The 23,521-nt window shown below is 47.6% G+C and overlaps 1 long non-coding RNA gene across 1 annotated transcript; it reads right to left on the minus strand.

The window, feature by feature from the left end:
* Window positions 1–2,679: 2,679 nt before the first annotated feature.
* LOC142445222 (uncharacterized) lies at window positions 2,680–23,014 on the minus strand. The gene is made up of 3 exons (XR_012783999.1): window positions 22,901–23,014; window positions 22,457–22,632; window positions 2,680–5,296 (listed from the first exon to the last, which is right to left on the minus strand). It is a non-coding gene; the product is annotated as an uncharacterized LOC142445222 (long non-coding RNA).
* Between the last annotated feature and the right edge of the window lie 507 nt (window positions 23,015–23,521).

The following is a 23,521-nucleotide window of genomic DNA, read 5'->3' on the forward strand; positions in this document are numbered from 1 at the left end:
ATGGTGCCCGGCCATCAAAAGATATAGCATCTGGGGTCTTAAAGGCTTGAAAATAAACAAGTAACCATGTAGCTCAGAAGTAACAAAGCCCACATGGAAGAAGCACAAGAGCCTGTGTGATCATGAAGTGCCAAAGGGATCAGTTATCAGGCATCAAAGAACAAAAAATCATATCATTATGTGCTCACCTCCCTGATATTAACTGAAGACAAATGGGTGCATAAGCAAATGTGGCAAAGAAAGCTGATGGTGCCTGGGACCAAAAGATATAGTGTCTGGGGTCTTAAAGGCTTGAAGGTAAACAAGCGGCCATCTAGCTCAGAAGCAACAAAACCCACATGGAAGAAGCACACCAGCCTGTGCAATCATGAGGTATCGAAGGGATCAGGTATCCAGCATCAAAGAACAAAAAATCTTATAGTGAATGAGGGGAGGAGTGCGGAGTGGAGACCCAAATCCCATTTGTCGGCCACTGGACATCCCCTTACAGAAGGGTCTCGGGGAGGAGAGGAGCCAGTCAGCGTACGATGGAGCAATGATGCAACATACAACTTTCCTCTATTTCCTAAATGCTTTCTCCCCACCCACTATCATGATCCCAATTCTCCCTTACAAATCTGGCTAGACCAGAGGATGGTCACTGGTACAGATAGGAACTGGAAACACAGGGAATTCAGGACCAGTGGTGTGAGTGGAGATACTGGGAGGGTAGAAGGAGGGTGGGTTGGATAAGGGGAACCGATTACAAAGATCTACATGTGACCTCCTCCCTGGGGGATGTACAACAGAAAAGTGGGTGAAGTTAGATGTCAGACAGGGAAAGATATGACAAAATAATAATTTATAAATCATCAAGGGTTCATGAGAGAGTGGGGAGCGAGGAGGGAGGGGATAAAATGAGGAGCTGATGCCAGGGGCTTAGGTGGAGAGCAAATGTTTTTAGAATGATGAGGGCAATGAATGTACAAATGTGCTTTACACAATTGATGTATGTATGGATTGTGATCAGAGTTGTATGAGCCCCAATAAAATGATTAAAAAAGAAAAGAACTCCACAGCCCTTAGCCTTCCCCAGTTGCCACACTCACACTGTATTGCACTTGCCTGTAGACTGCACTTTATCAGAGGCAAGAGCAAAGCCAGTGCAGAAAAGGATATGTTCATTCTGAATGCATGAATCAGTGAATGAATCACTGCAAATTCTGCCCACCACAAGAAGGTATGGTACCTAAAGGTAAACACTGGGGGGAGGGGAGGTTTCTTTTGTTTTGTTTTTTAAGTTTTAGGAGTTTTATTGACATACAATCCACATTCCAGATAATGCATCATTTAACAATATTAAAAAGAGTTGTGCAATCACAAGTAGAACCTTTTCTCCTTTCCTGTACTCCTTATTAGCTGCCTATTTGCCCCCAGCCTCCCCTACCATGACCCTAAGAAATTATAATCCAGGTACTATCCCTATAGATTTACCTATCCTGGGTGCCATATAAGGAAAAACACACATACACATACACACACACACACAAACAACAGTAATAAAATAAAACAAAAACTGGAATCCAAAAGAAAACAGAAAATAATAAAAGCTAGAAAAATATAAAATGGATCAAAAAGAGAACAAAAGATAAGTTGTTAAATTTTAACCTAACTGCATATTCATTAGTCCACTACCTTTTTTTAAAATTTGAATCATTTTATTGAGGGCTCGTACAACTCTTATCACAATCCATACATACATCCATTATGTCAAGCATATTTGTACATTTGTTGCCATCATCATTTTCAAAACATTTTCTTTCTACTTGAACCTTTGGTATCAGTTCCTCATTTTTCCCCTCCCTTCCTCTCTCATGAACCCTTAATAATTTATAAATTATCATTATTAGCTCATGTGTTACCAATGTCTCCCTTCACCCATTTTCCTATTGTCCATCCCCCTGGGAGGGGGCTACAGGTAGATCATTGTGATAAGTTCCCCCTTTCTCCTCCCCACCACCCCTTACTCTCCTGGCTGTCCTGGATTCCTGTGCTTCCAGCTCTCATCTGTACCTGTGTGCATGTGCTGGTCTAGCCAGCATTAATCCGCTTTCCAACGCACTCTGTATGACAGCAAAGCTAATCACATGACTGGTTGGTGAGCCAGGGGATTTACCAGAGACTTAATCCATATGAGAACACTGCAAGTCGATTTTGGTTTTTTACTGTCACCCATGACCTTCTACAAACCAGATGTTCAGAATTCATATAGCTCCCTCCTCTGGTCTTGGATCTTATTTGCAATCCTTGCATCACACGGGCTGGTGGTGTACAGGCTTCTTCCCTGAGCTGACACCTCACTTAGATGGCTGCCTGTGTTAAGACAAACCTCTAAGACCCCAGTGGCTGTTCTTTTTGATAGTCGGGCACTAGCTGATTTCACTACACTTGGCTATAGCACCCAGACCTTCAGTGATCTCTTCATGAGGGCAAGTATCAAGGAGGGCTCTACATCATAAGAACTAATTTTTCTGAAATTAGAGTTACCATTAAGTTAGAACTCAAAATTCATTCATATATCTGTGCTTTACATATGACCTTGGTCCACTTTAGAGACATCATTATCAATTTATTGGGAGACATTATAAATCATCTCCATGAGGAATTTGGTAATTCTGTTGATAGTATCAATTTCACCAATGGCATAGAATCTAAAATACTGTTGAGAAAAGAAAATTATACATGGATAGAATAGCCCTTCAGACTAAAATACATGAATTGTTGACTTGTATTGGTGAAAAACTTAACTAGACACCATTTATGCAAACACTGAAGGTTGGAGATAGGGCAAAACTCTTCGATAATGCTCACTCACAGCTATGCTTGCTGGGCTAAGGCATTTCATTAAAAAAGAGAGTGAAAACAGCCAATATAACTCATCTTAAGTTGCCATTCATTGGACACCCTCAGAGCAAGAGAGCTGAACAAAGTCTAATGACTTCTAAATCCATAACCTTAGTCATCTGCTTCTTCTCACATTAGCATGTTTCAGCCTTAATCCAAAGGAGTATTTCAATTTCTTTAATCTGCTACAGGTAAGCAGTTCTTTTAGTGGGGTTTCCAAATCAGATCCTTCTGGTAAGGCTTAAGAAGGATGTTGTGCACCTCCAAGGGACAGAGTCTAAAGTCCTGGCTGTCTGTAGCACGTGGCCTGCATCACCAAGAACTGAATAGATACTAGGTCAAAAGTGCCCACTTATGAACATAATACCAGATATTCTCCCACTGGGGCTCTATATAAGTAATGGTAAGCATTTTTCCAAGTAGCAAGTTACTCCACCTGGTTTAGTCACCAACAGAAGTAAAATAACCTTTTCCAAGGCAGACAGATCGCCCTTTCACACCACACCACACCCCTGCCACCTCTGAACTTGGACTTCACTGACTGATGTTCACTGACACCTTTATCGGAGTGTTTGTCAATCTGAGATGACTGTAGATCACTGGTATCTAGCAGGAACTGATTGGTCTTCTCCCTCTCCCTACATGAGAAAATGACCGCAGCTGAGATGAGACCTCCTCTGTTGAAGTGGTTTTTAAGCTGGACACGTAAATGGGGTGATATGTGGATCATGAGCATTTGGTAGACACACCACCTCTTTGCTTGGGAGGCGGAATTACAAGACTGTGTGACCTGAGAACAGATGCTTGCCTGTCTTGTGTGTGTCCTTATAGTAGCGGTCTCATACAAGATGTGTCATTTGTGGTTGACTAGTTTTGCTCAGCATAATGGTTCCCAGGTCCTTACATGTCATGAGATGTTTTATGATTCATCCCTGTTTTTTAGGGATGCATAGTATCCATTCTTTTACTGAAGGGCATTTGGGTTGTTTCCAGCTTCTTCTTATTGTGAACTCTGCTAATTGAACATGGCAGAATGTATGTCTATTCGTGTTGTGTCTCTTACTTCTTTTGATTATATGCCCGGCAGAGGGTACATACTGGGTCATATGGGATTCCTATTCCCCTATTGTTTTACGTGGCACCAGATAGCTTTCCACAATGATGGCACATGTTTACAAGCCCACCCGCAGTGTATAAGAGCTTCTTGCCTTCTCCAGCATTTTGGGGGGGAGGGAGGTAGTTGGGCTATCATTGTGAGTGTATGGTGAGAGCGCGCAGTTGTTGGATTTGCATCTCCCGGGTGGCTAGTGACCATGGGCATTTTTTCATGCATTTGTTAGCCATTTGAATGTCATTTTTGGTGCGTGGGAGGCGTCCGTTTCAAACAAACTCATCTATGTGGTAGAAGCTTCATCCTTACAGACACCTGCTATGGTTCAAAACCTGAAAAGTCCTCACCACAAAGCCCAGGAGCCAAAGACAGACTGGTGGGATCTTAACGGAACTTCCCTTTCCGGATCTAAAAAGAAAAACATAGAAATGTCCGTAGGTATTTGGTGAGCACAAATTATAAGCATTCAGTACAACAGTTTTCCTAAGACCTAAAACAGAAGGAGAGGGGTGTGTGTGTGTGTGTGTGCAATGCACATAACAGGAACACAAGTGTGCAGTGTCATGTGAATTTGACATGAGCATAGCTGAGACTGCATAATTGTGCTATTCTATGAACATATTCTTCAGGTGAATTTTATCCCTAGACATATAAATAACATCGCAGAAGCCTTTGCACATGGGAACCCATTGATCGTGGAACATTATATCCATGAAGTCCCAGTTGAATGTTCTAACCATCACAATCCTAAAGTCACTTCTACCTAAAAATTAAAAAAGGATCTCCCGTTCGACCTTTCCACCAGCTATCGCTTCTTTTGACCTTAAAATTCCTATTTCATAGCTTGACAACAGCCACAGGTTAAGCGACAGCCTGTCCCTCGGCCCAGGGCAATGCTTTATTCCTTTCCTGGGACTGGGCAGCCGAGGTAAATCTTGCCCAAGGGGTGTCAGTGTGAGCCTGTGGGTCAGCTATGTGGGGGAGGCAGAGGCCAGGGCTTGCTGATATGCTTCAAGAAGGCAAAAAGGTATCCACACATATCTCTGGATTCTCGATTCTATCCCATCGGTGTATGTGTCTCTCATTGGGTAAGCCCAGACTGTTTTTATTACTGTAGTTTTATGACAGGTCTGAGTCTGGGAATGAATCCTCCTAACGCGATCCGTTTTCAGGCTTGCTTTGTCCACTTGCAGCTCTCTGCAGTTCCACATAAATATGAAGATTCAACAAGGGCACTCAGATCAGCAAATGGTGAAAGAATGGCATCTTCAGTAAAAGGTCCTGGGACAACTCGATGTTCATCTGCAAAAGAATGAAGTTAGGCTCATACACCGTATACAAAAACTAACTCAAACGGAAGACCAGAAAACTCTTGGAAGAAAACATAAGTTAATACTTTGAAACAATCTCCAGCAACAAAGCCTTAGATATGACACTGAAAGAAGCAGCAGCAAAGGACAAAATAAAATTTAAAAACTTTTGTGCATCTGCTAAAAAGCAAAGAGACAACCTAGAGACTGGGAGAAACTTCACGGGGATTATACATGAGAACAGCTTAATGCCGATCACATATTAAAGCGCATACATTTCACCAAGGAAAAGACAAAAAAGCTCAACTGAAAAATGGGCAGGGGATCTGAATAGAGCAAAATTCAGCAAAGAGGATATTCAAATGGCCAGCTGTGGAAGAATGCTCAGTATCAATAGTCAGCAGAGAGAAGCCAATCAAAATCACAGTAAGATGCCACTTCAAACCCATTTTACTGACTGAGATTGAAAAGAACAACCGGGCTGGCCCCATTACCAACTAAGAGGACAGCACCACCCTCCCCCCACCCCCAAAAGAATTCCCTTCAGAGGACAGCACTGAAGCTACAGCTCAAGAAGAGGGACTTGTCTGATCAGAGCACACAGGAGCCAAAGAGGGAGGAAGGGGTGGGGGAGAGTGAAGCACAACCTGGGTCACCAAGCTCTGAGAACAATGTTTCTGCTCAGAGCAGCAATGCACAGAGACAACCAAAAGGTGGGACCCACCACTGGACACAGCGTTCCTCATTGACCCATAGCACCATGGGGACACCACTAGAGACACACCGTGGGAATCGTGCCTGCCCTGAGCCCACTAAGCTGAAGCCAGCCACTGGGGCATGCAGCAGAGCAGCGGGGTGGGTGGGAGGGAGCAGAGCAATCAAGTCCCCAGGGAATACCAGGGATAGATGTGGGGCCAGGGCATGGCACCCCATGAGACTCAATTGGAAAGCACTCATAAAGGACAACAAATAGACCTTGAACTATTTATAGGGTTTTTTGGTGTTGTTGTTGCCTTTTCGTTCTTGTTGTAGCTATTGTTTTATTTCATAGTGTTGCTTCCTTGTACTCGGTCTTGTGATGGTGCATATTGTTGTCGCTGCATGTCTACCTGGAAGAGAAAGGCGGGATAAGCAAGCTGGGAGAGAGAACAGCAGGATGACGGTTCTGCGGGGACATGGGAGAGGGGGAGGCGGGGAAAGGAAGTGGGTGTTAACAAACCCAGGGACAAGGGAACAACAAGTGACCCAAAATCAGTGGCAAGGAGGGTGTCTGTAAGAGGTCTGGGGGGCTGGATCAAGGACAATGTAACTGAGAAGAATTCCTGAAACCCAAATGAAAGCTGAACATGATAGTGGGACAAGAGGAAAGTACAAAGAAATAAAGGAAAGAACTAGGAGGCAAAGGGCATTTATGGAGATCTAAATACAGGCATATACAGATGTAAATATATTTATACACGACGAGAGGGAGATAGATCTATGTACATATATTAATAGCTTTCGTATTAAGGAAACAGATGGACAGTGGACCCCAACTCAAGTACTCCCTCAACTCAAGAACACTTTGTTCTAACAACTTGGCAGTCTGAGATGCTCACCTTCCTGGCACGATCACTTAAGACAATGGGTGTACAAGCAAATATGGTGAAGAAAGCTGATGGTGCCCAGCTAACAAAAGATATAGCATCTGGGGTCTTAAAGGCTTGAAGATAAACAGGCAGCCATCTAGCTGAGAAACAAAGCCCACATGGAAGAAGTACATCAGCCTGTGAGATCACAAGGCTTCAAAGGGATCAGGGATCAGGCATCAAAGACCAAAAATCATATCATTGTGAATGAGAAGGAGTGCAGAGTAGGGACCCAGGGCCCATCTGTGGGCAATTGGACATCCCCTTGCAGAAGGGTCGCATGGAGGAGATGAGCCAGTCAGGATGCAGTGTAGAAATGATGAAACATACAAGTTTCCTCTAGTTCTTGAACGTTTCCTCCCCTTCCCCGCCCCCCCCCCCATGATCCCAATTCTACCTTACAAACCTGGCTAGACCATAGGATGTATACTGGTACAGATAGGAACTGGAAACACAGGGACTCCAAGACATATGAACCCCTCAGGACCAGTGGTGAGAGTAGCAATACTGGGAGGGTGGAGGGAGGGTGAGGGGGAACCGATTACAAGGATCTACATATAACCTCCTCCCTGGGGGATGAACAGTGGAGACGTGGGTGAAGGGAGACATCAGACAATGTAAGATATGACAAAATAATAATAATTTATAGATTATCAAGGGTTCATGGGGGAGGGGGAGAGAGGGAAAAAATGAATAGCTGATGCCAAGGGCTCAGGTGAAAGCAAATGTTTTGAGAATGATGAGGGAAACAAAGTACAAAAGTGCTTGACACAATGGATGTATGTGTGGATTGTGATAAGAGTTGTACGAGCCCCCAATAAAATGATTTGATTATAAAAATAAAAGAAAGAAAAGAACAATCGGTGTTGATGAGGAGATGGAGAAAGTGGGCCCCCGGCATCCATTGCTGGGGGCAATGCAAGATGCGAGCAGTAGAGCTGTGTGGAAAACAGTTGGGCAGTGCCACAAACGCTAGAACCGCCATGTGGAGAGAGGGTGTGGGGCTGCATCTGACCCCCTCTGCCTCCCACAGCTGATTGCTACAAGACATGCTTCATCCTCCATCCTTCTTCATCCTGGTCTGGCACCAACCATCCTTCCCACGGCACTCTACTTCTGTGACTGGGTTTGATAACTCATTGCAGGGACCCCACAGAACTCACAGATAATACTCATGATGAGAGGATTTATTAGGGAGTTTAACAGGTTACAACTCATGTGAGACATGCTCAGGATACAGGTGTTTGGGCAGAACAGTCTCTTCTCTGCCGTGCCTGCAGGCAGGTTTCTCTCTGGCTCTCAGCCTCTTGACCTGCCTCTGCCCTGCTCAGGCAATGTTACCACACATTTTTAAGGGTGCTAATGAATGTCTACATGGCATGCTACTCCACTGTAAGCCTCTGCTTAAGGTCATTCAGCTCCAGTTTCATGGGTCCCTAAACCCAGATGCCCCTGCTAAGTGCCCAGAGGCACCACACTCTGCAAGCCAGCCCCCAGCCCCCCGCCCCCCATCCCAAAGCCCTCCATTTTCCATGCTCTGCAGGCTAGGACTTCCACCGCTCTGGCTCCTAGTCCCGCTGCTGCTGTTCCTCTGGCATCACAGCTGTCTTCTAGATCAAAGGTTCCATGTGAAGGAATCTCTTGGTCCAAAGGATCTCCTCCACACCTGCCACCAAACTCTTGCTGGTCGTAAGATCCCCACTCCTGCTTCTGAGAGGGTTCGTTTTGTACGCAGCAGAACGGCACCTACAATTCACTCTGCTAACAATCACTCACAGCTGGGTCATACAACCCAATTAGCATCTTCCCCCACCTTCCTACCTCAGACCCATCAGGAAAACGGAGGTCTTTGGTGGGAGAACAAGGCGACAAGGAACCCTGGTGGTGTCATGGGTGCACATTAGGCCGCACTCCACCGTGTCAGCAGTTTGACATCACCAGCCGAGAAAGATGGGGCTTTCTATACCCGCCAAAAGAGTTCCAGTTCTGAAAACTCACAGGAAGTTCTCCCCTGTGCTCCAGGCTTGCTATGAGTCACAAGGACTTGGCAGTGAGTTTGGTTTGGTTCTCTAACAAAGGCTATGGCTAGAGGAGCTAGACTAAACAACTCACCTCATTGCCCATATGGCCCGGCAATGCCACTGTGTGGTAAAGATCCAAGACCCTAGAACTTAGCGACGTGAACAGACGCATAGGCACCCATGTGAACTGCAGCAGTATTCAAGATAATCCAACAGTGGAAACAACCTAAATGCCCGTCAACGAAGAGAGAAACAAAATGCGGCATATGTGCGGGGGCTTCGGAAGGTTCATGGGAAATTGGAATTGAAAGATAATGGAATTTTCCCACAACCTTTTTCTAAGCCCCATTGCCCAGTCATAAAGAGAAATTCTGATATGTCCAACATGGATGAACCTTAAAACTGTTATGCTGAGGGAAGCAAGTCAATCACATTCAAAAGCATGTGTGATGTGTGTGATGTCACTAATATGAAATACCTAGAAAAGGTAAACAAAAAGAGGGAGCGTTCAATCATGGTTACCAGGGCCTGGGGGAGTATCATCCAGGAAGCACTGAGGTTGTGTTTATGAGGATGAGGAATTTGGCGACAGGATTGGTGTAAGTGATTTCACTGAATTGTATATGTAAAATGCAATTGTATATGTGAAAAACAAGTACGGTGTCATCTATATTTTCACAACAAGAAAAAGGTCGGGGGAGGAGGCAGAAGCCACCAGCCTGCCCTGCAGGGGTCTCTTTGGGTACACGCATCAGTACTTGAATTTGTGGGCTCACAGAGATGCTAGAGCTGTACCTTAGTGTGCCAGGCTTGGGCTTCTCATGGGCTTCCTGAGCTGAGAAGAAAGCTAACCCCCCTGGCCTGGCCCACGCCTTGCTTCCGGCAAGTGTCCACAGGAAAGAGGTGCAGTACAAAGCAAGGAAGCCCCCCACACTTCACAGAGCCAGACTTCCCTCCCAGGGGGATGTGCCACCCAGTGTCAGGGAGTGAGTCAGGCCTGGCACACCAGGAAGGCTGTCCTTCCACCACCTGCAGCTTTGCATTAGACTTCCAGGTGACTCAGAGCTGCCCAGGATCCCCCATCATCCTGAATCGCCCTCCCCTCCCTTCAAACTGCCTCCTCGCTGTCTATGAGCACACACATGTACCCTAACACCTATTACAACTTCCCTCCTATTCCTAATTTCCACCTCTCACGGGACTATAATTAAATCATTGACTGGCTCATACTTAAGTGTCAATGTCAGATAACAACTGACTGTCTACTTCTTTCCCAATTATTTGTCACCTAAAAGGGAAAAAAAAGTGCTATTCCCCCACAGAAAGGTCAATGATGAGTCAACCAGGGCGCAATAAAGCACCGATGAAACACACAATCTTCCTCTGGTTCCTTGAGGCTGCCTCACCCCCCACTATCATGACCCCAGGGCTGCTTCCCACTACAGACTAGACCGGAGCATGTACACAGATATAGATAAGAGATACGAGCTCACGCATGACACACGGAATCCAGGACACAGGATGGGAATAGTGATACCAGAAGGGTAAGGGTGAGGAGGGTAGGAAGAGGGAACTGATCGCAATGATCAACACATAACCAACTGCACACCCCCCTCCAGGGGGAAGAACAACAGAAATCATGGGGGAAAGGAGACAGTGGTCACTGTGAGGTATGAAAATAATAATAATTCATAATCATTCCAGGGGTCGTTGGAGGGAGAGAAAAAAGAGGAGCTGATACCAAGGGCTCAACAGAAAGCAAATGTTTAGAAAAGAATGATGGCAACAGATGGACAAATATCCCTGATATGATTGATGTATGGATTGTAATAAGAGTTTTAAGAGTCCCCAATAAAGTGATCTTAAGAAAAAAAATGTTCCAATGATTTCTTGAACCTCAAGAAATCACTCAGCAAACATCTTCTGCATTCTATACCAGTCAACAGAATGGAAGAGGACTACGGAGAGGCTCTGCCTACGGGGTGTTCATCGTTGACTAGCAGGGACAAACGCAGATTAACAAATAAATCCCAGCGCAGAGTGAAGACCATTGCAATGGAAGGAAGCACAGCCGGGTGCCATGGCCGCACCCAACCTACCCCCAACACCCATTCTAAATCCCCTCCGACTTTCATTTGCAATCTCTCACAAAGCTGAAATTAAACCCTTGGCTAATTCATGTTGAGGGGGAGGACTGGGTCAGGGAAGACCTCCTGGAGGAAGTGACCCTTGAGCTGAGTCTTGAGGGGCAAAGATTGGTAGCCACCACAGCAAGCAGCTAGAAGATCCTGATAGGCAAGTCCCCTCACCACACCCGGTGAGACAGCCTGATGTTCCCCTGGTCAAGAATTCACAGTGGGAAAGGAAGGATACAGGCACAGAGCACCCAGAACCTGGTCATGCTGAGAGACCGAATGGCCAATTGGAGAATGAGATCAGTGTCTAGCTCACCTGCGGAGCCATGGTCTTGGCACCTGGTAGACACTCAATAAAAGTTCGTGGGATTATACCCAGTGCTTGATGGTTAAGTGTATGCTGCTCTTCTGCCCATCCAAAAGATTCGACAAGAGCAGACCCTAGATGCATTCTTCTGCCCATCAGAGCCCAGACACCTGCGTGGATGCACGGCAGGTGCGCAACAATGAAAGCGCTCTCTGTTAAAGTAATGCCATGCCGCCATCCGGCTCCCAGCACCTGCGACGGCACTGGTGGGCAGCTGAGCCCTACTGTGGCTTCTCCGGGACTCGATCTACATATGCCAGTGACGTTTCCCAGATTACTCATCCAGAAATGCTGCCTATGCCTACTGCGTCTCAGACTGGGGAGCTGTGTGCAGACCATGGACCTATCAGCTGGCCATTTATATCAGGATTTATAAACAGAAATCCTCTCTGCGTCCCCGACACCCAGACCAACCACTGCCCAGAAAAGGGGCTCAAGAACTAAGTCTGGGGACACGAACAATACCACGGCAACTTGGCGTGTTCATTTGCTCTCTTCCTTCCTCTCGTGATCTTTGTCTTCCCTTCCTGTCTTCCTTTGAGTAGAAGTTATTGTTCAATACCTTTCAAGACCCATTAAATCAACCATCCCCTAAAATGATCACCTGCAGTTTCATTCTCGTTGTTATTAAATATAAGAAGTGAGCATTCTTCTTGCCTGATCTTCATGGATTCTATCTGAGAGCTACCTAGTGGCTCCTTAAGGAGTTTCTCTTTGTGTAATATTCCAGCTAATTAATGATGAAGGAATCATAGAATTCAAAACTCACCATTTCCAGGTCCTCCATAAACCATATCCCTGGGCAGTGATCTTTAATGGTTGCTAAAAATCCAAAAGAGAAACAAGCAGACACCCGTCCCCTGTGATGGCCTGCACAGTTGATGGGGTGTTCTTGCCCAAGTTTCAGACCTGAACCTAACCGAGCCTTTAGAGCTAACTACCAAAGTCTAGAAAATATAAAAGAGAGTGAAGCAATGTAAAAGACAGCACAAGGATGTGGTCAGCAGAGCCCCAGGCCGGGAGCACCTCTACAACTGCCCCGCTTTCCTGAACAGACTCACTGCATGGAGACAGAGAGAGAGAAGCGAAAAAGACTAAAAAGAAATTTATGAAACGCGTTAACCAAATATATGCAACTTGTTTGAATCCTGATCAAAGCGCTAGTTATAAAAGGTTTTGAAACAATTGGAAAACAATGAACGTTAACTGGATATTTGATGATATTAAGACATTGCTCTCAATCTCGAGGGGTGATGATTACATGGTGGCAACGTGTTTTGTAATCCTTTGTTTGTTGTCCTTGTTGAGAACATACGCCCATTCAACACTGACACAATGCAGTGGCACTGCTTACATCATCTGAGGTGGCACCAGTTCTCACCCTCCTTTGTGAACTGCTTTGTCTGCATTAACCGCTGCCCTCCCTACCGCCCCTCCCCAAAGCTTCCTATCGAACCTTCCAGGTTGCTGTTGATTGGTAAACCTTAGAGGAGCACAATGCTGAAAGCAAACGTTCTTTACCAGGTAAGGAAGGTTGCTGTTTGGTGATAAGACGGCCTCAGCAGATATTTCAAGGTTAAGAGATTACCTCTGGATCATATTTTCAGGGATTCGCCTAGAACTGGTCAGCCACCTAGAAAAACTAAATTCTATGGGTATTTGAAATTGAGTTTTTCATTTTCCCCCCTTTTGATGAGGATTTTTCTAAAGAATCTTTGGTCAAAACATGCAGCACTGGCAGCTAGGCACCATGTAGTTCCTCTGGTCTCATGGCAAAGGAGGTCTCATGGAAAGTCAGGCACCATGTAGTTCCTCAGCCTCATGGCAAAGGAGGTCTCATGGCAAAGTCAGGCACCATGTAGTTCCTCTGGTCTCATGGCAAAGGAGGCGGTTGCTTATGGAAAAAATTGGTCGCACACTCTACAGCTGCCTCCTGGTCCTGATGCTCCTTTCTCTGTGGCTCCCGACAAATAGAGGTCAACTGCACCTTGAGTGGCTATTTGCATGACTCTGCCTTTTTTTAAGTTCTTATCTTTAAAATATATATAAACTGAAATGTGATGGACAAAATGATATATTTGGAATTGGCTTCAAAATGTCCAGTGGCAGTGGATAAAATAAAATGGGCAGAACACAAAGGAAGCGAGATGGAAGTTCATTGTTGCATAGGTTTGCAATTTACCATAATACCAGGTTGAAAAACAAAGCCATCTATCAGGGGCTCATGAGGGAGGGGGGAAGCGGGGAGGGAGGAGGAAAAAAAGAGGACCTGATGCAAAGGGCTTAAGTGGAGAGCAAATGCTTTGAAAATGATTAGGGAAAAGAATGTACAGATGTGCTTTATACAATTGATGTATGTATATGTGTGGATTGTGATAAGAGTTGTATGAGCCCCTAATAAAATGTTTTTTAAAAAAAGAAAAAAAGGAAAACAAAGTCATCAAAGACATAATGTTAATAATAGCAATTGCTGGTGAGAGTTTAAGAGTATCTCATTTAATCTTTTCAAAAACTCTACAAGGTGGATGCTCTTATCGCCATTTTACAGGTGGGGGAAGTGAGGCCCTAAGTCATACAGCAAGTAAGTTACAAGCCCATTTCACTGAAGAACCCCCCACTTCTCTGAGGGACACCCTGAGGTGTAGGGATCCCCGTGTTTTCCAGAAGCAGTAGCTGAGGCCTTCTTTAATCAGCTAGTAGAGTTGCCTGTACCCTTTGGATCAGCACCCCCACTTCTTGGGAAAACATAAGCACATGAGCACCAGCGGACCTGGCGGGCACAGGCTGGCCCGCGCACGCTCAATGGGAGCATGGATAAATAAACTGTGGGGCTTGTACAATGGAACCGTGCACACAGTGAAAATGAACAGTGCGCGCCTTTGTGTATCAACCTTCTCACAGTCAGAGGCTGAAGGAGAAAAGCAAGCGCGTGGCTTTGGGCAACCGTGGGTACCGCGTGCACAAAGTTACAAAGAGCAAAGCGATGCTAGGCCTTCCAAGTAGTGGATGCATGTGCGGTCTAAGTGGGGAAAGGGGGATGAGCGTATTTCACACCGCCTGAACCAGGGCAAACAGAGGCAGGATCAAAGGAACCGAGGAAGGGTACTGCGACGCGCTTAGCGTTGTCTGTAGCGTTTACTTCTTTAAGAAAAATAGTAATTGGGTTAGTGAGGTTGTGGGGAACCGAAAGCCCCTACACTGTTCAGCCTCCAAGGAGGCACGATGGCAGCATCTGTCGAAGCGGCCGGCACACGTGCCCTTGGCCCTGGCTCTTATATGTCTAGACATGTGTCCATCTCTATGAAATTAGCTAAGGAGCCCTGGCGGTGGGATGGGATAAGCACTGGGCTGCCCGTCCATGGGAGACACATGAAGTAGTCTGCTCCTATAAAGATTTACCTTTTGCAGTATTTCTTATAAAACAAAAGACTGGGGCAGAGGGGGGTGGGGCGCAAGACTCAAATGTTCCTGAAGAGGTTCAACAAATTACAGAGCATGCAAACCCTGACTGTCATTCCTTCCATGCCGACTCACAGCAGCACTACAGGACAGGGTAGGACCGCCCCTGTGCGGTTCCCACACTGTCACTCTTTATAAGAATAGAAAGCTTCCTCTTTCTCCCACCGACCCCCTGCTGGTTTTGAACTGCTGTTCCTGTGGTTAGTAGCCCAATGAATAACCACGATGCCACCAGGGATGTGCAGACGAGACAACAGGCAGTTCTAAAAGAAGAATGCAATCATATGGAAAGATTCCCAAGGTGCAGAGCCCTCAAGACCCCGCCAGCGCTGCAGAGAAGGGCAGGAAGGGTCCAGAGAAATGGATCAAGGAATGTGGTTCGTGTGTGAAAACTCTCACTGGAGTGACACACATGTGTGCACGCAAGTAAAAGGAAGTCTCTCCACTGTAAACCATTTTGGGGTGAGGGGAGCTACGTCTAGCAAAACAACAAATCCTACTGGCATCCAGTCAATGGCAATCACAGCAACCATAGATCACACAGCGTAAACTTGCTCCCCAGGGTGTCAGTGACCGCAAGTCTGCATGGGGCCAGACAGTCTCACCAGCTCCCGTGGGCCAGCTGGCGCTTTGAACCACTGACCTCGCAGCTGGTCGTCCAACGCTTAACTCATAGCCTCACCAGCACTCCGTGTGGCTGTGTCGCCTATTCACAAAGCGAGCAAATGTGAAACCGCTGAAATCCAGTCTACTCTGTGAGTTCCTGGACAGGCATCAGTCAGAACTAGGACGCCACAGGCTTGTGTGAGGCCCTCCAACACGACACGGCCCGGAGGATGGCGGCATGTGTCAGGGACAGCGCCAGACACCAGGCTCGCCTCTGCCTCTGTGGCCCAGAGCAGAGAAGTTCCTGGTATCTCTGGGCCTGAACCCCCACCACCCACATGAGGGGTCTCTTGCTCAGAAGTGCTGCCTCCCAATATGAGGCCAGGGCCAAGACGTGACTGAAACAGAGCCCACTAGGATCCTGACCTGTCCCTACCCAAAGCCCCGAATCCTGACAACTCTTTCCCCCAACAAAAAGCCTGCTGTGCCACTCCAGTTGCCGGCCAGCAATTATCCCAGTGATAAACCCAGGCCGGCAAGGCCTCAATTAATCTAGAGAGGGGACTGAGGAGGGGGTGCCTGCACTGAGTGTATGAGGAGAACCACACCACCCTCGGTCAAGCCAGGGGCTTTGGACACTTGGTGTCAGCACCCTAAAGACAAGGTCCTGGGGAGAGCGCTGCTGGCTGTCACTCCCAGAGTGACCATTTCCAGCAGGACCATTTCCCAGAGTGACCATTTCCTGCTCTCTCCCTACACTGACCACGCACTGCTCCCCACTGACCACCTTCCTAGACAAGGGGTGAAGCCCAGACTAACTCCTGCTGGAAGAAAAGGCCTGTCCCGGGAAGCGCACACAGACCCCGAGCCCACGGTAGGCAGTCTGGAGAGAGCGGAGCAGGGGCTGCTAGGAAGCGAGGCCTGGAGAGAGCAGCTATCTTTGGTCAGATGAAAGGAAAGGCTTCCTGGCTTTGTGGGAACAAAGAGAGGTGAAACTCAGGACTCCGAAGTCAAGAAGCCACTTAACAGCTGAGGGGCTTCACAAGTTACTTCACTGCTCTGAGCCTCGGTTTCCAGATTTGTGAAACAAGAAGACTATCAAGTCTAGGCTTTGTCAAAAAAAAAAAAAAAAAAGATCTGAGGTGATACATGTAAAGCCCCTGGCACAGAATAAATGCTTCCTAAGTAGCAACTACTAAGGAGCCCTCCCTGCCTTGGAGTCCATTTTGACGCCTAGTAGCCCTGCAGGGCACGGGAGAACTGCTCCCTGGGGGCTTCCAAGACAGTAACTGTTTATGGAAGTAGAAAACCTCACCATGCTCCTTCAGAGCATCCAGTGGATTTGAACTGATGAGCTTGTGAATCATCGCCGATTATGTAACCACGACATCATAGTAGGTATGACATGGCGCAGTGGTGATGTGGCCACCGGCCAACCACAAGGCCAGCAGTTCAAAACCACTAGGTGCTCTGAAGGAGAAAGAAGAGGCGTGCTACTCCCATAACAAGCTGTAGTCTCAGAAACTCACTGGAGGCGGGGCTATGAGGCAGAATTGACTCCATGACAATGAGTTTGGGTTTTCTTTGGTTTATTAAGGGACCCTAGGGGTGCCTTTGAGTAAATGTTGGACCACTAAGCACAAGGTCTGTGGTTCAAATCCAATTTAAAGGAGAAAAATGCGGTTGTCTGCACCTCTAAAGCTTTGCAAAACCTCAGAACCCTTCCCAGCAGTGGTGCTCAACCTTCCTAATCCCACAACCCTTAATACAGTTCATGTTGTGGTGACCCCCATAAAATTATTTTCGTTGCTGTAATTTTGCTACTGTTATGAAGCGGGCAAACCCTGTGAAAGGGTCATTCGATCCCCAAAGGGGTCTCGACCCACAGGTTGAGAACTGCTGCTATACAGAGTGGCTATGAATCAGAACGGACTCCACGGCAGTGGATTATTCTTTGAGAGTAATAACTGGAGGTACATGATGGTCTTTGGAGAACACTGTCAGGAAAGAGCTGCTCGGGGTGAAGACAATTTCTGCTTCGCTACTGCAATAAAGAGAAATTACTTGGTACAGCTCTTCTTTTTTTTAAATCATTTTATTGGGGGCTCATACAGCTCTTATCACAATCCGTACATACATCCATTGTGTCAAGCACATTGTAGATTCGTTGTCATCACCATTTCCAAAACATTTTCTTTCTACTGAGCCCTTGGTATCAGCTCCTCAGTTTTCCCTTTCCTCCCCCACACTCTCTCCCTCATGAACCCTTTATAATTTATAAATTTCTATCATTTTGTCATGTCTTACACGGTCCCATGTCTCCCTTCACCCACTTTTCTATTGTCTGTCCCCTAGGGAGGGGGTTATATGTAGATCCTTGTGATCACTTCCCCCTTTCTACCCACCCTTCCCCTTCCCCTCCTGATATCGCTACTCTCACCACTGGTCCTGAAGGGATCATGTGTCCAGGATTCCCTGTGTTTCCAGTTCCTGTCTGTACCAGTGTACATCCTCTAGTCTAGCCTGATTTGTAAGGTAGAATTGGGATCATGATAGTGGGGTGTGGGGAGGAAGCATTAAAGAACTAGAGGAAAGTTGTATGTTTCATCATTTCTATACTTTCCCCTGACTGACTCATCTTCTCCCCATGACCCTTCTGTAATGGGATTTCCTACAGATGGGCTTTCCCTACAGATGGGCTTTGGGTCTCCACTCCACACTCCCCCTCATTCACAATAATATGCTTTTTTGTTCTGGGTCTTTGATGCCTGATACCTGATCTCATCGACACCCTCACAGGAGTCCTCAAACTTTTTAACAGGGGGCCAGTTCATTGTCCCTCAGACCTGTTGGAGGGCTGGACTATAGCTTTTAAAAAAAACTATGAACAAATTCCTATGCACACTGCACATATGTTATTTTGAAGTAAAAAAACAAACAGGGCAAAAGCACCCGGCGGGCCAAATGAATGTCCTCGGTGGGCCACATGTGGCCCGTGGGCGGCAGTTTGAGGATCCCTGCCTCATGATCACATAGGCTGGTGTTCTTCTTCCGTATGGGCTTAGTTGCTTCTCAGCTAGATGGCCGCTAGTGCAACCCATCTATCTGTGTCTTTGTAACTCCCACCAAATAATTGGGTGAGATCATACAAGTAAGGTGTGGGACATTCAAATATAGGGTCAGTTGCACCATTCCTCTAAGTATAAAAGTGAACCAGCTCAGAGGCGAGAACAGAGGAATCCTGTGAACATTCAGAAAGAAGAGCCATCTGTGGAGCACATGGAAGTGATGGAGGCAGAGGGACCGGAGACCACAGCACTGAGACCATAAAACAGTGAAAAGGAGCCAGTGTTGAGACCATGAAACAGAGCCAAGGAGTCACATTGAGCCTGTGAAGCGGAGTAAAGCTGAGTGCCTTGGGACAGGACGCTGGTTTTCAGAGGGGGATAGCCCTAAGGCATTTATCTGCACCGAAGAAGCTAAGTAATACTTGCCAGAGCTGGGCAGAGGCCAAAGTACCACGAGTAAGAGGCTGAATGACTGGCATGACTAGTCATTCATCTGCTAGCATGCCTGAGAAGAAGCGTTGCAGACAAAAGAACTGTATCTTTAACGTTTTCTGATCCTGACTGTGCTAAACTGTCAATTCCCCAATGTTCCCCCAAAACATGTAGTCTGTGAGTTCTGTGTTGATATGCCATGACTAATCAACCCTGGTAATGCAGAGGACTGCAGGGGAGACAGTGGTGTCAGAAAGATGGAGGGCGGCGACACAGCTAACCTCTGACTCCCAGGAATCATCCTTGGGCAGATGTAAAGTTAGGTTTCCCTTTTCCTTTGCGTAGCCACAGGAGGTCAGCCGTGGCCCCCATGGCATTTCCTTAGCTATAACCTAGAGGTGGGCAATTGGAGCCCCACACAGCAGAACCCTGGAGGAAAGACCTGCTTCCAAAAACTGCAGCCAAGCAACCCTTATGGAGTAATTCTAGATGGTGACACTGGTGTCACCACCAGTCAAAAGCAACTCAAGAGCAACTTCGTGGCTTGGATCTATAGGAAAAGATTGTTATGAAGTATCTGTCTTCGTAGTACTCTGATTCTACCACTTTGGAAAACTGGTCGGCAATACATATTAATGGTAAACATATGCCCACTCAAAGGTATAGATCCAAGATGTCTTTCACAAAAAGACAGGTATCAAAAACGTTGATAGCAGCCTTATTCACAATATCCCCAAACTGAGAACAACACAAATGTCCATCAATAGGAAACTGGATATTCCACAACAATGTGGAATATTACACACCAATGAAGAATGCATGTCAGGTGAACTCTCAAATGATAGTCCTAAAGTAATCTTTCAACCTTAAACTAAAATGACCCCTAGGAGTCTTCTTGGAACCACACACTAGCTTGAAGGTGGTCTGAGGGCACAGGCTTCCTCTGAAACCCTCTCACAGAGCAGTGCAGGGGGCCTTCAGGCTCCCACCTGACCTGACCCACAGATGGCCCAGAAGCAGAGGACTCTCTATTTTTAATAAAGTCTGGTTTAAATGCTTCAGCATGTCCACATGATGATGGAGGGGGGTAGGGGGCAGGGAGGGGAAGTAGCCTGTGCTCTTGTCTGAGGCTCAGCAGCATGGTTGTGCCACAGTAATGAGCCAGTAACCCCAAGGGACAAGGGACTCCCAGAGCCTGAGCTAGCTGTTGGTTGGTGGTCTAGCCATTCATTCCCATCAGAGTGTGTGTCTTGGAGATTCCAGCTTCATTTCAAGGAAGGTGGCATTTCCCAATATTGTTTGTGGTGCGCAGGGTCAGAGAGCTTCAAGTGCCCAGCGTCCCCCACTCACACACCCTTACCCCACCCCCACCCCCAGGGAAGCCAGACTAGGTGAGGGCCAGGAGCCTGGGTTAAAGACACTGACCAATTAGAAACATTCTCTTATCACCTCTGAGTTCTTCCCTAGAGTGAGGAGAGAAACCATAGCCAACATTCCCACTTTGTCCCTCTCAAGCCCCTCCCCTCTGACACTCTCTCAAGCGCATATTTGAGTACGACTCCCCTGATCCCAACCAGGCAGATGAAGACTGGTTGGCTGGGGGCCGGGCCTGATGCTGTGTGTGCTGTGCCGGCCAGGAGGCTGCTGCCTGCCAGTCTGGGCAACAAACTCAGCTCAGCGGAACAAGACACTCTACCTGCAGAGCTGAAGCCTTGGGGACTGGAAAGTGCATGCTCTGATTGTCTCAATGGAGCTCTGGGCAGGAGCCCCACCAGGCAGAGACCCCATAACCCCAGTGGCAGCCCAATCACCCAGCCATAAGCCAAGAGCAACAGAGGTCATAGTGGGTCTTCAGCTGAGGATGCGGGTAGCGTTCAGTTGGAGTCACTTTGATAGGCTTCCCACAAGAACTTGTAGATTGTGGATTAGTGTGTGTTAACGGGTGAGAGTCAGAGGGCTGGAGCGCTGGGCGTCTAAAAGGCTGACAGAGAGGGAGACATGGGTTGAGGAATCTGACCTGTGATGTAGGTGTGGGAGTAAGTAGGTGCTGGCAGTTGTTGAGTTTATAAGTAAGGCCATGTGGAAAAGCATATCTAAGCTTCCCCTGTCAGGCTGTGCTGTCCACTCAGGCTGGACTCACCAGGGTGGCTACAGCCAGCTTCCTTTCTTTCACCCTGAAGACAGAGCAGGTGTGTTTCTGTTCAGGAGGAGAACCTGGACCAGGAAGCTCCAGCTATGCACTGCCAGCTGGCCAGGAGAGCGCTGCCTGGAGACCGCCATGCCACTCACTAACCTGCAGGGATTGAGTGAACCTTCCATAGCGGTGTAGGAGCACAGATGCAACCAGAGGGAATGGTTCCTGAGCTGCAGCAGGGACTCCTGGTGGGCGGGGGCCGCTGGGAGCAGGAGTCCCACTGGGCTCAGGCCCCTGGTCCTGGGAGGCAGGAGCCAGGCTGGTAATGCCACCACGGAAGAGGGGTAGCCCTGGGGTTCCATCAGCTTCCACAACTCCTGCTATGCAGGACGGCATGCCAACTGGCCAAGAAGCCGGTCCATAGCTAGCCTGCCCAGGGTTAAGAAGTCAATCAGGGGCAGCCTCAGGCAAGGCCACTGCAAGGAGAGTCTCCGTCCCCACCCAGCATGCCCTGGACACCTTGGAGGTGATCTCCTACCACAATTCCCCCTGCAGCATTTCCTGGCTTGTTCCAATCTTCGAATGTCAGGCAGCAGTGTGGCCCCGAGTCTTGGGGAGAGACCAGTCCTCCCAGTGTCACACTCAAGCCATCTTCGACTCTATCTGGACTAGGCTTCCCGGTCCTAGAATAGCCATCAGAAATGGCTGTCCTGGGGAGAGCAAGACTCCTCTTAGGTCTACCCAGAAAATGCTTTAGAGGAACTAACTTCCCTGTGGAGCATACACATACACACACACACACACACACACACACGCATGCTCATTTAAAGCAGGGAGCTCTGAGTGTGGAATTCAGGGAAGTGATGACACACACAACAATGCTGTTACACCTGGCTGCTGTCAGCGCTGAGCAACGGAAATGCCTTTGGTGGAGTGGGGGGTGGGGGTGGGCGGGGAAGAGACCTAGAGCCAGCCTGGGTGGTCAGGAAAAAAAAAAAACCCCGAGGAGAAGCTCAGCGGCCCCACCAGGGTAAGGCCTCCCCCAGCTGTTGTTCTCTAGCCTGGCTGGGAGAGCATGGCCCCTGGGGTCACTCTGCAGCAGCCTCGGGACTGATTCAGAGTTCCCCCTTCACAGCCTGGGCAGGAACCAGGCAGCGAGGGAGAGAGAAACAATAGCAAACACCTGCACTAGCTGTAGCTGAGGAAAGCTCTACCTGCCTCTTCTGTGTGGAAGCGGGAGACGTCCCGGGAAGCACTCTGGCTATTTGGTGATATTGTCTGCCCAAAGGTAGGCAAGTGTACCTGCTGAGGTCAGCTCTGGTTGCCCAGCTGGTCTCTCTGAGTCATCTTCAAAATGCCACGTCCTGTGCTGCCTGGGTGGGAACAGCCAGGTGACACACAGGGGACCTGTGGATGCTGAGACCATCACCCACTGTGGACTCCTCAAGCTTTCCAAGGACTCTCGGACACTGGGCAGCCTGGAAAAAATCACTGAGGCTGTCACTCCAGGTATGCCAATACTAACACACACCTCCAAGACATCCACTCAGTTTGTCTTCCTGGCAGTCTCTTAACCCCGCCCCCTTTCAAAACCAAGAAATCTTGGAGTTTAGGTCTGGAAGACTCAAAGCATTGACCATCTCTTTCACGTTTTGTGACTAAAGTATGGCACATGCTAAGCTAACCAGTAAAAGGCACCCTCTCAAAAATAATTTTTATTTTTAAAACATCAATAAAAGGACACACCTGACTTCTCACACCAGTACTGGCTTCTCTTGTGATCATCTCTGTACATACTGATGTAACTGGGCCCCGGTAAGATTTCTGCTAAAGGTAAGTATGAACTCAACCTGCAACCCTGGAGAAACAAGAGCAGAACAAACGTCCTACCAGCAGAGAAATTTGAACAAGTGTCCACCCTCAGCCTGTTGATTTTCTTCCGGGCTGTGACAAAACATATGCACAGATATTTTATGTGTCCACATAGTGGGAAAGAGGCAGGGGGCAAGGGGAGGGACAAAAGGAAGAGGAGAGGAAATGGAAGGATGATCTGATTCACATCTCCTCTGACCCGTGTGGACGTCTTATATTATATGTACAAGTGCATAGCTGTGTTTTTGCACCAGCGCAAACGCACCGAAACAGCTGGGACTGGACACGGGGACAGTGGCTTCTATTCGTTCCACCTGTGTTACCTGCGCACTTACATGCAGGTCCCCCACCCCCACCGCCCAAACCCCATGGAAACATTGGCGTTTGTGTCCCCGCAGGGCGGAGGGGGGCATCTAATGTGTATTAAAGTCCTGCGCACCCGAACCTCACGCTGACCCATCAGATCCCAGGGCGGAGCAGCCTGCTCCCTAGTAC

Source organism: Tenrec ecaudatus, chromosome 4, assembly GCF_050624435.1.
Source record: "Tenrec ecaudatus isolate mTenEca1 chromosome 4, mTenEca1.hap1, whole genome shotgun sequence".
Lineage (NCBI taxonomy): Eukaryota > Metazoa > Chordata > Mammalia > Afrosoricida > Tenrecidae > Tenrec > Tenrec ecaudatus.